The sequence below is a fragment of the Bos grunniens genome, chromosome X (genome assembly GCF_055505025.1).
Source record: "Bos grunniens cultivar Pamir isolate PY7600 chromosome X, Bosgru_T2T1.0, whole genome shotgun sequence".
Taxonomy (NCBI): domain Eukaryota; kingdom Metazoa; phylum Chordata; class Mammalia; order Artiodactyla; family Bovidae; genus Bos; species Bos grunniens.
The window spans coordinates 80705077-80722257 of record NC_141194.1 but is presented as its reverse complement, the minus strand read 5'-3'; the positions used below and the strand labels follow the sequence as shown (position 1 = coordinate 80722257).

General features: G+C 40.5%; 1 pseudogene; it reads left to right on the top strand.

Moving 5' to 3' along the window:
- LOC147340759 (uncharacterized) overlaps nucleotides 1–17181 on the top strand; it is a 162174-nt pseudogene that overhangs the window by 6202 nt on the left and 138791 nt on the right.

The window sequence follows — 17181 nt, the reverse complement described above, 5'->3', positions numbered from 1 at the left end:
AATTAATGCTGATCACATTTTTATTTCTGATCCTTCAACAATCCAAACTCTAAAATTAATTATATTATAGACTCTTTTGCATTTAAGACTGGCATCAAAAAAGAGTGTCAGAATAAGAGGAGGGAAGTACCATTTACAGATGACATGAGGTCAGTTTATCATCAAAAAGTAATATTTCTAATTAGCTCTGAACTACATATATATATATATATATATATATATATATATATGTGTGTGTGTGTGTGTGTGTGTGTGTGTACTATCTATACACACATTTGGATTTCACTTAGATTACACTGTTTTCCATTAGATTCATACACTTATACATACATACATTTATATTTACACACACATTTATGTTATCTACATCCATGTATCTGTATCTAAACATATTTGGATTCAATTTTTATGAGCATATAAGGGAGTTTTAGACAACTGGTTTGCAAATATGCCTTTAAGCATATGTGTATGTGTGTGTGTATATACTTTTCCCTATAGATGATAATTTTCTAAAGGTTGAGGACCACATTCTTTTTTATCTACACACACACATATGTGCACATACATCCTATCCTGCCCTGTAGTGTATTTTGCTTAAGGTGACTGTAGAAAGTAAATATTTCAATAACCTACAGCATAATAGGAAACCATCATAAAAACACGAGGAGAGGTATGATGAGGTTAAAAAAAAAAAGCTGATTTAGTGCTGGCCATTTCATTATGCTGTCACACAGACACAAGAGCAAATAAAGTCAGAATGAAGCTTGTAACAAAGTAATTTGGTAACCAGAGCATGAACAGGGTATATAGATAGAGTGACAGGGAAAAGAACTTGGAAATTATAAAACAGTGGCAGTAGACTTTATGTTTTGGATGTGTGGAAATGAGTGGGAAATGATCCTCACACTGCGTCCTTGATTTCAGGAGAAATGACTATTGCTTTCCCAGAGATAAAGACATAAGACTCACAGAAAAGATTAGTTCTATTTTCATACCATTGGCCTTAAACAGAAGAATTGTAATAATTGCTGTTTGAAACTACATTTTTTTTCTGTAAAATCACACATACATTCATACACACATATGAAAATTGAAAGAAAATCAGTGAAACCACTTATGATGAACAGTCTTAAAGTGGAAGTGCTTCACTTCATTTTTATGGGTTGGCCAAAAAGTTCATTCAGGTTTTTACATAGCATCTTATGGAAAAATCTGAATGAACTTCTGATCAACCCAATATATTCAGTTATTGGATATGAATTTCTTGAATACTCACTTATCAAGTACTGTTCTAAGCACTGAGATGCTAAGTGAATATTAAACATTCCCTGCTCTCAAGGGATTCTAAAGGATTATGATCAGAAAACAACCAAATTCTCTGTTTTCTCTATTCCTGGTTTATATATTTAGATATAATAGACATAATTAACTGCTTGTATAGAAAGATAATTGGTGGTAAGTACTTTAATAAGGCACAGAAAAGTCTCGCTTAATGGGAAGACTCACTAATACTTGGGCTTGATATGTTAGGTTCAATAATTTTTATACAGGCAAAGAGGGATATAATGGTTTTGATGGCAGGAACTGGACTATTAATTTCTTGATAGGAGCACATAAAAGAGCACCACTGTAAAATCAAAGGTTTGCCTCATAACCCTTGATGCTAGGAACATAGGGGAAAAAGTGAATCCTAGGCATTCAAGCCAGACTAAAACTGTCATCATTTGCTTAAGCATAGATTAAAGTGGCAATTCCACTTTCTCAGCTTTCAGAGAGTCTTTATGTGGCTTTGCAGTAAAAATCCATTTTCTACACTCCAGGAAGAAACAATGTAATATGAAATCTCCTTCACAATGTATTGTTTTAAATGATATTGACTAGTAAGCTGTCAGTTCAGTTTCTTATTTGTGGGAAACTGGTAAATACTATTTTCCTCAGTAGTTTTCACTGACAGACTTGAATGTATTCTTGTGATTCCTGAGTGGCCCAAAGATATCAGGCAAGCCTTCTGCTAAATGAAGAATGTAAATAATGAGTGCAAACTTGCTACACACAAAATGATTTGGAGGGTAATTTCCTCTTGGAGATGAGAATATGTTCTGGCAAAGTAGAGATATAATTGTATTTTTTTCATTAGGCTCATATCCTGTTTAGTTCAGTTCAGTTGCTCAGTCGTGTCCATCTCTTTGCGACCCCATGAATCGCAGCATGCCAGGCCTCCCTGTCCATCACCAACTCCCAGAGTTCACCCAAACTCACATTCATAGGGTCGGTGATGCCATCCAGCCATCTCATCCTCTGTTGTCCCCTTCTGCTCCTGCCCCCAATCCCTCCAAGCATCAGAGTCTTTTCCAATGAGTCAACACTTCGCATGAGGTGGCCAAACTACTGGAGTTTCAGCTTTAGCATCATTCCTTCCAAAGAACACCCAGGGCTGATCTTCTTTAGAATGGACTGGTGGGATCTCCTTGCAGTCCAAGGGACTCTCAAGAGTCTTCTCCAACACCACAGTTCAAAAGCATCAGTTCTTCAACACTCAGCTTTCTTCACAGTCCAACTCTCACATCCATACATGACCACTGGAAAAACCATAGCCTTGACTAGATGGACCTTTGTTAGAAAAGTAATGTCTCTGCTTTTGAATATGCTATCTAGGTTGGTCATAACTTTCCTTCCAAGGAGTAAGTGTCTTTTAATGTCATGGCTGAAATCACCATCTTCAGTGATTTTGGAGCCCAAAAAAATAAAGTCTGACACTGTTTCCACTGTTTCCTCATCTATTTCCCATGAAGTAATGGGACCAGATGCCATAATCTTTGTTTTCTGAATGTTGAGCTTTAAGCCAACTTTTTCACTCTCCTCTTTCACTTTCATCGAGTCTTTTGCTATGATCTAAATATGAAACATAAGAATATTAATAATTTTGCACTTTAGTGATATAAAATATAAAGATGCTAGAGAACCAGTAAACATTCCAAATCCAAGCCAATTTTCCAGGAGCATATATGAGAATTGTTTTGTCACCAGATATTTATTCAAATGTAGAAGCAATGACAGATTTTTTTTTCATGGGCTCCAAAATCACTGCTGATGGTGACTGTAGTCGTGAAATTAAAAGACACTTGCTTCTTGGAAGAAAAGCTATGACAAAACTAGACAGTGTATTAAAAAGCAGAAAAAGTGCTTTGCCAACAAAGGTCCCATATAGTCAAAACTACGGTTTTTCCAGTAGTCATGTATGGATGTGAGAGTTGGACCATAAAGAAAGCTGAACGCTGAAGAATTGATACTTTTGAACTGAGGTGTTGGAGAAAACTCTTGTGAGTCCCTTGGAGAGCAAGGAGATCCAACCAGTCCATCCTAAAGGAAATCAGTCCTGAATATTCATTGGAAGGACTGATGCTGAAGCTCCAGTAGTTTTGTCACCTGATGCAAAGAACTGACTCACTGGAAAATATCCTGATGCTGGGAAAGATTGAGTGCAGGAGGAGAAGGGAACAACAGAGAATGAGATGGTTGGATGGCATCACTGACTCTATGGACATGAATATGAGCAAGCTCCGGGAGATGGTGAAGGACAGGGAAGCCTACCGTGCTGCTGTCCATCAGGTCACAGAGAGTTGGACATGACTGAGCCACTGAAAAACAATTTACTTAAATGTGACTTTTTCCATCAACCACTGGAAATGTTGCAATTTCCCTTTAAGCCCTACTCCAAGTTGAACCTGACAGGCCTCATCCTCTGCTCTGAAGTCATCACAATGGCACATGGGTTCTGGCCAGGGCAGGGCCCTCTGTGACATCACCAAAGACCTAGCCCTGCCTGGTCCTCAATCTCCACGTGTGAGGGCAGACCAGCACACCATGAGCCACTTCATCTCAGCTCACGATGCAGTCTGTAATATGGTTCTTTTTCTGGCCTATTTTTGTCTCCTTTTTGTGTGCCTATGTGTGTCTCCTTTTTGTGTGCCTATGTGTTTTATGCTCTGAGAGATGAAGCCGTAGATCTCATGGGGAAGGTGCCCAGTGCAAGGCACTTTTCAATTCGCCAGAATCAACTAGAGCATGCCCAAGGCTGGCTTAGGGGCAAGTTGTACTGGCTTTTTCTCCTCCTCCTGCTATTCGTGATACTGAAGTTTCCAGGAGACAGTGACAAAAAAAAGGTTTCCCCCAACAAAGACTGTATGTTCGGTGCCTTAACCCGGCTTAAAAGGGACCTTGTGAACTTTGTGTCCAGGGTGCAGAATCTGAAACTCGCCGCGGTAACCAGTGGTAACTGCAACTGTCCCAATCTTGAGATCCCTGCAGATGCACACTGCCGGGAGTCGGCGAGAGGCACTCCACTTGTGACAAAGGTCATGAGGAAGGAGGCTCGGCATACGCAAAGGCGGGATCAAGCCTCAGAAGTCCCCCTGGATATTCTTGAACATCTACCCCCAAAAAACCAGAGTCTGCCTACTTTATTGCTTTGTGCTCTCACCTCTGACTACTGGGGGCTGCCCCCCACCACCATCTCACTCTCTGTGACAAAGAGTTAACTTACAGCTCCAATTAATAAAGTTCCTGGGCATTAGGAGTGTTTAAATCCAAACCCCTCAGATAGCTCTCTAACTCGCCTGACAAGTTTACCCGGACTCCTACAGCTATGCATACGATTGTTTACAGTCTCCCAGCCTCGAGAGGCACGGGAAGCTTAAGATATTCAAATAGCTTAGAGCCTCTCAGAGAGTTAGAAACTGTCAGAATAAAACTAGTAAAAGATTTCATTGATGAGCCAATGCTTGCTGCCAAGTTTCCACATCCCCTGTATTGTATCCTTGAATGTGTATTAATTAATATAGTTGGTATGTAGAAAAAATAAGTAGTGGCCTTGGTGCTAGCAACTTTAGACCCTTAAGGTAATAAATTCTTTGCTTTGTTGTAAACCCAGTGCACCTCTGCCCTATAGGAATGCAACTTTATCTAACACCTTCGGAAGATGGCACCAAACCTTAAAATAATTACTCTTAGAGAAAATAAGTCTTACGGTTGACAAACCTTTGTCAAGAGTCATAAAATGTTAATAGGCCTTCTGGCCAGAAGATGATGTAAATCACCTAAACCATTTGTATACGATAAATTTGCAGGAAAGAAACCCTGGTTTTTGATAAGGATCAAAGACTGCTGACTTTGCATCCCCTTTTATCCTCTATGTGTAACTTAGGGTATAAAAGCCCCTGTTGAAAATAAAGCTACGGGCCTTGCTCACCAAAGCTTGGTCTCCCCATGTCATTCTTCTCCTCAATTTCCAGCTGAGTCTCCATCTGGAGCACGGAGGTCCTCCGCGACCATTTATTTGCCTGGGCTTCTAAGACCCACTCAAGAAGCTATCTAAGGTGGGGCACCTTCCACTTTTCGAGAGGGAGCCTGAGGCCTCGGTGGTCAGAGCTAACCTGGTGTCACAGGTTATATTGATTTTCCGCGTAAACCAAGCTACTCAGCCTCTTTTCTCCACTGAATTTTCCTACTGAGCTATCCTCATTCTATTACTCTTTATATCTCTAATTAATATTTAAATAGTTGCCGATGCCGTCTCCCCTTCGAATACCCTGGATCAGCCAGGGCTGGACCTCGGCAGCACACAATAGACATTACAATATATGAGGTATGGGGCAAGGAAGACCCTGATTGAGTGGATTTGTGTGTCAAAGCAGAAGAGGCATAATTGAGTGTTGACGTACTGTATCCAAAGTAATAAAACTATTCTGAAGCAGAAGATAAAAGCTTCTGATACTTTTTATTCACTCTACAGTGAATGTCTTTTCTAGAATGTCCTATAATTGACATCATGCAGTGTATAATCTTTTCCAGACTAGCTTATTTTACTTAGTAACATTCATTCAGGTTTCATCCATTTCTTTTTGTGATTTGAGAGCACATTTCTTTTTATTCTTGAATAGTATTCTATCATGGTGATGTACCGTAGTTTATCAATTCATCTAATAAAAGACACTGGTTGCTTCCAATATGTGTGTGTGAGAGAGAGAGAGAGAGAGAGAATGTATGAAGCTGTTATAAAATTCATGTGCATGTTTTTGTGTAGCCATTAGCTTTCAAATCATTTGGTTGACTATCTAGGAGCATAATTGCTAGATCGTATGGTATGACAATGTTTACCTAGGTAAGAAATTGCTTCCAGAGTGACTACCATTTTGCATTCCCACTAACAACAAATGAGAGTCCCTGTTGTTCCTCATCTTTGCCAGCAATGCAGGAGATGTGAGTTTGATCTCTGGGTTGGGAAGATCTCTTGGAGAAGGAAATGGCCACCCACTCCAGTATTTTAAATTGTTAAATTAACTCCTGAAGACCCACTCAGCCTCCAAGGATGAGGTTGCCTACCATTTCCCTGTCTAGCCTTCCCCCCTCCCCTCGCCATTTCTTCTTCTTCCCCCATATCCCTCAATACAGTAAGAACAACTTTAGAAACTGCTGACTTGAGAAATGTGTCAAATATATTATGTCAATTAATGGGTTCATCAATACAATGTTTTTTTTTTTTTTTCTATTTTGTAGCCTGCTCCTCATTCACAATTTTTAATTTTGTAATTATTATTTGGCTACATCATGTGGTGGAGGCTGCCATTAATCCCACCATAGACCTGCCAGAAATTACACAGGACTGGGGAAATAGACTCCTGGAGGGCACACACAGAACCTTGTGCACAACAGGACCCAGGAGAAAGGAGCAGTGACCCCACAAAGACTGATCCAGACTTGCCTGTGAGTGTCCATGAGTCTCCAGTGGAAGCATGGGTCAGTGGTGGCCTGCTGCAGGATTGGGGGCCCTGATTGTAGCAGTTCAGGCCTGGGACATTTTGAAAGAGGCCACCATTATCTTCATTACTATGACCATAGTTTGGCCTCAGGTAAATAACAGGAAGGGAACACAGCCCCACCCAACAACAGAAAATTGGATTAAAATTTTACTGAGCATGGCCCCACCCATAAGAACAAGACCTAGTTTCCCTCTAAGTCAGTCTCTCCCATCAGGAAGCTTCCATAAGCATCTTATCCTTCTCCAGCAGAGGACAGACAGACTGAAAACCACAAGCACAGAAAACTAACCAATCTGATCACATGGACCACAGCCTAGTCCAATTCAGTGAAACTATGAGCCATGCCGTATAGGGCCACCTTAGACAGACGGGTCATGGTGGAGAGATTTGACAAAACATGGTCCACTGGAGAAGGGAATGGCAAACCACTTCAATATTCTTGCCTTGAGAACCCCATTAACGATATGAAAAGGCAAAAAGACAGGACACTGAAAGATGAACTTCCCATGTCAGTAGGTGCCCAGTATGCTACTGGAGATCAGTGGAGAAATAACCCCAGAAAGAATGAAGAGACAGAGCCAAAGCAAAAACAACACTCAGTTGTGGATGTGACTGGTGATGGAAGCAAGGTCCAATGCGGTAAAGAGCAATATTGCATAGGAACCTGAAATGTTAGTTCCATGAATCAAGGCAAATTGGAAGTGGTCAAACAGGAGATGGCAAGAATGAACATGGACATTTTAGGAATCAACAAACTAAACTAGACTGGAATGGGTGAATTTAATTCAGATGACCATTATATCCACTACTGTGGGCAGCAATTACTACAAAGAAATGGAGTGGCCATCATAGTCAACAAGAGAGTCTGAAATGCAGTACTTGGATGCAATCTCAAAAATGATAGAATGATCTCTGTTCATTTCCAAGACAAAAAAAAGTCAATATCACAGTAATCCAAGTCTATGCCCTGACCATTAATGCTGAAGAAAGTGAAGTTTAAAAGTTCTATGAAGACCTACAAGACCTTCTGGAACTAATACCCAACCATATGTCCTTTTCATTTTAGGGGACTGGAATGCAAAAGAAGGAAGTTAAGAAATACCTGGAGTAATTGGCAAATTTGGCCTTGGAGAACAGAATGAAACAGGGCAAAGGCTTCTGCCAAGAGAATGTACTGGTCATAGTAAACACCCTCTTCCAACAATACAAGTGAAGACTCTACCAATGGACATCACCAGATGGTCAATACCAACATAAGGTTGATTATATTCTTTGCAGCCAAGGATGGTAAAGCTCTATACAATCAGCAAAAACAAGACCAGGAGCTGACTGGGGCTCAGATCCTGAACTTATTATTGCCAAATTCAGACTTAAATTGAAGAAAGTAGGGAAAACCACTAGACCATTCAGTTCAGTTCAGTCGCTCAGTCGTGTCTGACTCTTTGCGACCCCATGAATCACAGCACGCCTGGCCTCCCTGTCCATCACCAACTCCCGGAGTTTACTCAAACTCATGTCCATCGAGTTGGTGATGCCATCCAGCCATCTCATCATCTGTCGTCCGCTTCTCCTCCTGCCTGCAATCCCTCCCAGCATCAGGGTCTTTTCCAATGAGTCAACTCTTCACATGAGGTGGCCAAAGTATTGGAGTTTCAGCTTTAGCATCAGTCCTTCCAGTGAACACCCAAGACTGATCTCCTTTAGGATGGACTGGTTGGATCTCCTTGCAGTCCAAGGGACTCTCAAGAGTCTTCTGCAACACCACCAGTTCAAAAGCATCAATTCTTCAGCACTCAGCTTTCTTCACAGTTCAACTCTCACATCCATACCATACATGATCACTGGAAAAACCATAGCCTTCACTAGACGGACCTTTGTTTGCTAAGTAATGTCTCTGCTTTTGAATATGCTATCTAGGTTGGTCATAACTTTCCTTCCAAAGAATAAGTGTCTTTTAATTTCATGGCTGCAATCACCATCTGTACCATTCAGGTCTGGCCTAAATCAAATCCCTTATGATAATACAGTGCAAGTGAGAAATAGATTCAAGGGATTAGATCTGAAAGAAAGAGTAACTCAAGAACTATGGATGGAGGTTTGTGACATTGTACAGGAGTCAGGGATCAAGACCATCTTCAGGAAAAAGAAATGCAAAATGGCAAGATGGTTGTCTGAGGAGGCCTTATGAATAGCTGTGAAAAGAAGAGAAGCGAAAGGCAAAGGAGAAAAGGAAAGATACACCCATTTGAATACACAGCTCCAAAGAACAGCAAGGAGAGATAAGGAAACCTTGCTCAGTGATCAGTGCAAAAAATAGAGGAAAACAATAGAAAGAGGAAGACTAGATATCTTTTCAAGAAAATTAGAGATACCAAGGGAACATTTCATGCAAAGATGGGCTCAATAAAGGACAGAAATGGTATGGACCTAACAGAAGCAGAAGATATTAAGAAGAGGTGGCAAGAATACACAAAAGAACTATACAAAAAAGGTCTTCATGACTCAGATAATCACGATGGTGTGATCACTCACCAAGAGCCAGACATCCTGGAAGGCAAAGTCAGGTAGGCCTTAGGAAGCATCTCTACGAACAGTGCTAGTGGAGGTGATGGAATTCCAGTTGAGCTATTTCAAATCCTAAGAGATGATGTTGTGAAAGTGCTGCACTCAATATGCCAGAAAATTTGAAAAACAAAGCAATGGCCACAGGACTGGAACAGGTCAGTTTTCATTCCAATCCCGAATGCTCAAAATACCACTCAATTGCACTTATCTCACACACTAGCAAAGTAATGCTCAAAATTGTCCAAGCCAGTCTTCAATAGCACGTGAACTGTGAATTTCCTGATGTTCAAGCTGGTTTTAGAAAAGGCAGAGGAACTAGAGATCAAATTGCCAACATCCGTTTGGTCATCAAAAAAGCAAGAGAGATTCAGAAAAACATTATTTCTGCTTTATTGACTATGCCAAAGCCTTTGACTGTGTGGATCAGAACAAACTGTGGAAAATTCTTCAAGAGATGGGAATACCAGACTACCTGACCTGCCTCCTGAGAAATCTGTATGCAGGTCAAGAAGCAACAGTTAGAACTGGACATGGAACAAACGATTGGTTCCAAATCGGGAAAGGAGTATGTCAGTGCTGTATATTGTCACCCTGCTTATTTAACTTATGTGCAGAGTACATCATGTGAAATGCCAGGCTGGATGAAGCTGGATCAAGACTGCTGGGAGAAATATCAATAAACTCAGATACACAGATGATACCAACCTTATGGCAGAAATCCAAGAACTAAAGAGCCTCTTAATGAAAGTGAAAGAGGAGAGTGAAAAAGTTGGCTTAAAACTCAACATTCAGAAAACTAAGATCATAGCATCTGGTCCCATCACTTCATGCCAAGTAGATGGAGAAACAATGGAAACAGTGAGGAACTTTATTTCTGGGGCTCCAAAATCACTGCAGATGGTGACTGAAGCCAGGAAATATAAAGATGCCTGCTCCTTGTAAGAAAAGTTATGACCAACCTAGACAGCATGTTGAAAAACAGAGACATTACTTTACCAACAAAGGTCCATCTAGTCAAATCTATATATATTTTTTAGAAATGTGTGGATTTGAGAATTGGTCTATGAAGAAAGCTGAGCACCGAAGAATTGATGCTTTTGAACTGTGGTGTTGGAGAAGACTCTTGAGAGACCCTTGGACTACACGGAGATCAAACTAGTTAGTCCTAAAGGAAATCAGTCCTGAATATTGATTGGAAGGACTGATGCTGAAGCTGAAGCTCTAATAGTTTGGCCGCAAGATGCGAAAAATGGACTCATTGGAAAAGACCCTGATGCTGGGAAAGATTGAAGGCAAGAGGAGAAGGGGATGACAGAGGATGAAATGGCTGGATGTCATCACCAACTTGATGGGTACGAGTTTGAGTGAGCTCTGGGAGTTGGTGATGGACAGGGAAGTCTGGCATGATACAGTCCATGGAGTTGTAAAGAGTCAGACATGACTGAACAACTGAACTGAACTGAACTGAACTGTGGCATGCGGTTTTTTAGTTCCCTGACCAGGGATCAAACTCACACCCCCTGCAGCAGCACAGGTTCTAGACCACCAGGGAAGTCTTACCATGGATGTTCAAATGTTTAACAAGTATAGGTCTACTTAAGGAAATGTTGGTGCATCCTATCATTGATTACAAGTGATAGTAGGGGGTGATATTCTTGTTTACATCTCAGTTTAGCTCTTTTTTTTCTCCTTTTCGAGACAGATGATCAAAGCCAACGATAGTCAAAGCTGCAGTTATTCTGCCCATGGCCTAATCTTAATCTGTCCATTATAATATTTTATTCTTTTCCTTTCTAGAATATTGCAATGTATTAGTGTTTTCCAGACTGAATTTGCAAATGAATCACTTGGAGATGTTGTTAAAGTGCAGACTGCTAATTGAGTAGATCTGGGTTGGAGTCTGTGATTTTCTACTAGAAAATTACCAAATTCATAGGTTCCATTCAGTTACAAATTGTAAGGATACATTCCACAGAAATGATTAATTATATGAGATTTTTGGCATGCAAAACTAACAGTGGGAAAATGGGCTTCTTTGGTGCAGTTACAGAGTTAATCATGAATAAGATATGTTGTCATTTTTTAAAAAACCACTGTGCTATTTTTCTATAATTTAAAACATCCAGTAAGAAATGTGCAAAAGAAGTAAGACCACATACATCTCAGTGAAGTTTTTGTTTCTAATCTCAAACTTACTAAGATTCTGCAAAGAGATATCCATCAGGGCAAAACAATTCTGCCATTAATACTGTGGTTAAAATTGAATATAAAAAGTTGAAAAAATAAAAACAAAGAACACTGTAAATCAGCTATACTTCAATTTTAAAAAAGAATAGTGTATGTATACACTATGTATATTTTGAGGATGTGGCAAAAAACTCAGCATGTCTACTTTAAACAATGCATTGATTAATAACAAGATGTAATTCTGGGCATGACCTTCTCAATATCAATTCCACACAATCTCAGATTTCCTATATTAATGATAAAACTGAAAAACATAGAACAAGTAGTGTTCATTCTGATTCCATCTATATTTAGTTAATTGAGTTCTTTCACTCTCTGTTTTTTCTCCATAGCTCTTAGTGATTATATATTTGGCTTCTTTGCTTATTGTATATCTCTACCTAACTTGGGAATAAAATAAAAATTCATGAGGACAAGGATATTTTTTTTTAACTGCAGTATGTCCAGTGCCTGCAAAGCTCTGACACATAGTAGGTGCTTAACAAACATCTGATATATGAAAGAGAATTATACATCTATATTAGGAGAGATAACAAACACAGATTCTATTATAATGGAATAACATAAAAGGAGATGAATCTTTGATAGAAATGCCATTATAGGGGGTGGTCCTAAAATGGCGGAGGAATAGGATGAGGATACCACTTTCTTCCCCACAAATTCATTGAAAGATCATTTGAATGCTGAGCAAATTCCACAAAACAACATCTGAATGCTGGCAGACGACACCAGGCATCCAGAAAAGCAGCCCATTTTCTTCAAAAGGAGGTAGGACAAAATATAAAAGATAAGAAGAAAGACAAAAGAGTTAGGGACAGAGATCCATCCCAGGGAGGAAGTCATAAAAGAGGAGAAGTTTCCAAACACCGAGAAACCCTCTTACCGGCAGGTCTGTCAGGAGTCTTGGAATCTCAGAGGGCAACATAACCTGGAGAAAAAATAAATAAAACTCACGGATTACGTGCCTAATGGCAACTCCCAGCAGAGAAGTATCCCAGACACTTGCATCCGCCACCAGTAAGCGGGGGCTGAACAGGGAGGTGTGGGCTGCATTGCTTAGGGTAGGGACCATGCCTGAATGCCCTGAGGACAATCTGAGGGAGCTAACATGAGATAGAAACCCAAACTGTGGGATAGCCAGAGAGAGAAAAAAAAAAGAGAGAGAACACTTTCCCGTGAAAAGCTCTAATCTAAATCACTGCCAGCCCACTCACAGAACAAAAGAATGAGAGAATACCAGAGGAGAGCTAGCCGGCTGTGAACCGACCCATCCCCCACCAGAAGCAGAGAGGCAGGTGAGCGACAGCCAGAGCCCCGAAAGGGGTAATCTCAGTCCCAGAGACGGCATCCTCTACCAAACTGTGAGCAGGCTCCCAGCTGCTAACCAAGTCTTCCTGGGATCCTAGATGGTTGACATCCAACAGGAGGGTCGCAGCCAGAGATCAGCTCCCCAGAGGAGACACATGGCACACCTGAGACAGCGCTCCTGCTCCACACCCAAGAAATCAAGTGGCTGGGACCAGGGAGGTGATAAGATGCACTGCTCCACCTGAGGAGAGTGTGCTCACCAAGTACCTGGTCACCTGAGCTGCTCGGACCTGGGAAGGGCACACAACACAGGCCCAACTGAGTCTGTGCCTTTGTGGAGTACCCGAGAACCTGAACCTGAGTGGCTTCGACCTGGGAAGTGCGCGCAACTCAGGGCCCGCTTTAGACAGTTCGTTTGCAGAGCAACCTGGAGCCTGAGCAGTGTAGACTGGGAAAGCACACATACTGTGAGCGGGGGCAAACCCAGTGCGGCCGAGACACTACGAGCACTCCCCACACTCGCCAGTGATATTTGTTTGCAGTGTTCCTCCCTCCCCACAGCACGACTGACAAGTGAGCCTAAGTAAATGACCACCTTTGCCCCCTTGTTTCAGGGTGGAAATGAGACACTAAAGAGACTTGTAAACAGAAAAAGACAAAATAAACAGAGGAAACCACTTTGGAAGTAACAGATGCAACAGATTAAAACCCTGTAGTTAGCACCAGCTACATTGGAAGGGGCCTATGCACCTTGAGAAGTATAAGCTGGAACAAGGAACTATCTGAAACTGGACTGACTCCACACTGCCTGCAACAGCTCCAGATAAATTCCTAGATATATTTTTACTATTATCATTAAAAAAATTTTTTTAATGTTTTTTAAATTTTAAGTCCTTTATTACTCTTTTAATTTTCATTTTTATAACCTACTATTACCTTGCCAAAAACGACCCTATTTTTAAAGCAAATTTCATATGTATTTTTTATAATTTTTCTGATTTTTTTTAATATTGTATTTTTGAGAGTCTAACCTCTACTCTAGATTTTTAATCTTTGCTTTTTGGTATTTGTTCTCAATTTTGTACCTTTAATAATCCAATCTTCAGTACCCATTTTTACTTAGGAGTGTGATTACTGGCTTGATTGCCCTTTCCCCTGTTTGACTCTCGTTTTTCTCCCCTAGGTCATCTCTATCTCCTCCTTCCCCCTTCTATTCTCTACCCAACTCTGTGAATCTCTTTGGGTATACTGGGCTGTGGAGAACACTTAAGGAACTGATTGCTGGCTAGATCAGTCTCTCTGCTTTTGACCCCCCCCCCCCATCTTGTCCTCCTGGTCACCTCTATCTCCTTCCTCCCTCTTCTATTCTCTATGTAACTCCATGAACCTCTCTGGGTGTTCCAGGCTGTGGAGAACACTCAGGGATTTGATTACTGGCTAGATTGCTCTCTCCCCTTTAGATTCACCCTCTTCTCTTCTCCATGTAATTCAGTGAACCTTTCTGGGGGTCTCTCACTGTGGAGAATCTTTTCTCCATTAACCTAAATTTTTTTCATTGGTGCTGTATGGATGGAGAAGTCTTGAGGCTACTGTAAGAATAAGACTGAAAACTAGAGGCATGAGGCTTAAACCTGAGAATGCCAGAGAACTCCTGACTCCAGGGAAGGTTAATCTGTAAGAGCTCATCCACAAGCCTCCATACCTACACTGAAACCAAGGTCCAGCCAAGAGCCAATAAGTTCCAGAGCAAGACATACCATTCAAATTGTCCAGAAACACAGGAACATAGCCCTGAGCTTTAATATACAGGCTGTCCAAAGTCACACCAAACCCATAGTCATCTCAAAACTCACTACTGGACACTTTGTTGCACTCCAGAGAGAAGGGATCCAGCTCCACCCACCAGAATGCCAACACAAGCTTCCCTAACCAGGAAACCTTGATAAGCCACTCATCCAACCCCACCCACAGGGAGGAACCTCCACAATAAAGAGGAACCGCCAAACTGCTAGAATACGGAAAGGCCACTCCATTCACAGCAATCTAAACAAGATGAAAAGGCAGAGAAATACTCAGCAGGTAAAGGAACAGGATAAATGCCCACCAAACCAAACAAAAGAGGAGAGGATAGGGAGTCTACCTGAAAAAGAATTCAGAATAACGATAGTAAAAATGATCCAAAATCTTGAAAACAAAATGGACTTACAGATAAATAGCCTGGAGACAAGGATTGAGAAGATGCAAGAAATGTTTGACAAGGACCTAAAAGAAATAAAAAAGAGTCAGTATATAATGAATAATACAATAAATGAGATCAAAGCACTCTGGAGGGAAGCAATAGTAGAATAACTGAAGCAGAATATAGGATAAATGAGGTGGAAGATAGAATGGTGGAAATAAATGAAGCAGAGAGGAAAAAAGAAAAAAGAATTAAAAGAGATGAGGACAACCTCAGAGACCTCTGGGACAATGTGAAACAGCCCAACATTCGAATCATAGGAGTCCCAGAAGAAGAAGACAAAAAGAAAGGCCATGAGAAAATACTTGAGGAGATAATAGTTGAAAACTTCCCTAAAATGGGGAAGGAAATACTCACTCAAGTCCAAGAAACCCAGAGAGTCCCAAACAGGGTAAACCCAAGGTGAAACACCCAAGACACATTTTAATCAAATTAACAAAGATCAAACACAAAGAACAAATATTAAAAGTAGCAAGGGAAAAACAACAACACACAAGGGGATTCCCATAAGGATAACTGCTGATCTTTCCATAGAAACTCTTCAGGCCAGAAGGGAATGGCAGGACATACTTAAAGTGATGAAAGAGGAAAACCTACAACCCAGATTACTGTACCAAGCAAGGATCTCATTCAAATATGAAGGAGAAATCAAAAGATTTACAGACAAGCAAAACCTGAGAGAATTCAGCACCATCAAACCAGCTCTTCAACAAATGTTAAAGGATCTTCTCCAGACACGAAACACAGAAAAGGTGCATAAACTCAAACCCAAAACAACAAAGTAAATGGCAACGGGATCATACTTATCAATAATTACCTTAAATGTAAATAGGTTGAATGCCCCAACGAAAAGACAAAGACTGGCTGAATGGATACAAAAACCAAGATCCTTATATATTCTGTCTACAAGTGACCCAACTCAAAACAAGGGACACATACAGACTGAAAGTAAAGGGCTGGAAAAAGATATTTCACTCCAAAAGAAACCAGGAGTAGCAATACTCATATCAGATAAAATAGACTTTGAAATAAAGGCTGTGGAAAGAAACAAGGAAGGACACTACATAGTGATCAAGGGATCAATCCAAGAAGAATACATAACAATCCTAAATATATATGCACCCAACATAGGAACACTGCAATATGTAAGGAAATGCTAACAAGTATGAAAGGGGAAATTAACAGTAACAGAATAATAGCGGGAGATTTTAATACCCCACTCACACCTATGGATAGATCAACTAAACAGATAATTAGCAAGGAAACACAAACTTTAAATGATACAATGGGCCTATTAGACCTAATTGATATCTTTAGAACATTTCACCCCAAAACAAGGAATTTCACCTGAATTTGTCGATAAGGAGTTCAGGATGTGAGCCACAGTCAGCTTCCAGTCTTGTTTTTGCTGACTGTATAGAGCTTCTCCATCTTTGGCTGCAAAGAATATAATCAATTTGATTTCAGTATTGAACATCTGATGATGTCCATGTGTAGAGTCTTGTGTTGTTGGAAGAGGGTGTTTCCTATGAGCAGTGTGTTCTCTTGGCAAAACTCTGTTACCCTTTGCCCTGCCTCATTCTGCACTCCATGACAAATTTGCCTGTTACTTCAGGTACTTCTTGACTTCCTAACTTTGGAATTCCAGTCCCCTATAATGAAACAGACATCTTTTTTGGGTGTTAGTTAGTCTTCATAGAACCATTCAACTTCAGCTTCTTCAGCATTAATGGTTGGGTCATAGACTTGGATTACTGTGATATTGAATGGTTTGTCTTGGAAATGAACAGAGATCATTCTATTATTTTTTAGATTGCATCCAAATACTGCATTTGGACCCTTTCATTGACTATGATGGCTACTCCATTTCTTCTAAAGGATTCTTTCCCACAGTAGTAGATATAATGGTCATCCGAGTTAAATTCACCCATTCCAGTCTAGTTTAGTTTGTTGATTCTTAAAATGTCCATGTTCACTCTTGCCATCTCCTGTTTGACCACTTCC